The sequence below is a fragment of the Chelon labrosus genome (assembly GCF_963514085.1).
Source record: "Chelon labrosus genome assembly, contig: SCAFFOLD_158, whole genome shotgun sequence".
In the NCBI taxonomy this organism is placed as follows: Eukaryota; Metazoa; Chordata; class Actinopteri; order Mugiliformes; family Mugilidae; genus Chelon; species Chelon labrosus.
This window is the reverse complement of record NW_028181535.1, coordinates 20201-20568: the sequence shown is the minus strand read 5'-3', so window position 1 is coordinate 20568 and position 368 is coordinate 20201.

Genomic DNA, 368 nt, shown 5'->3' with positions numbered 1-368 from the left:
GAAAGAACGTAGTCCTGGTTACTTGCTTTATGTGCAATTTAAAGGACATATCCTCATCAAATATAACACCAAAGTTTTTCACAGGAGTACTGGAGGCCAAGGTAATGCCATCCAAAGAATCTGAATCTATTTGGTCCTAAGAATCTCTGAGATACTTAGGACCAAATACAATGACTTCTGTTTAGTCTGAGTTTAAGAGTAGGAAATTACAGGTCATCCAAGCCTTTATGTCTTTAAGGCATGCTTGGAGTTTAACCAGCTGATTAGTTTCATCTGGTTTCATAGATAAATATAGCTGGGTGTCGTCTGCATAGCAATGAAGGTTTATGCCATGTTTTCTAATAATCTTGCCTAATGGCAACATGTAT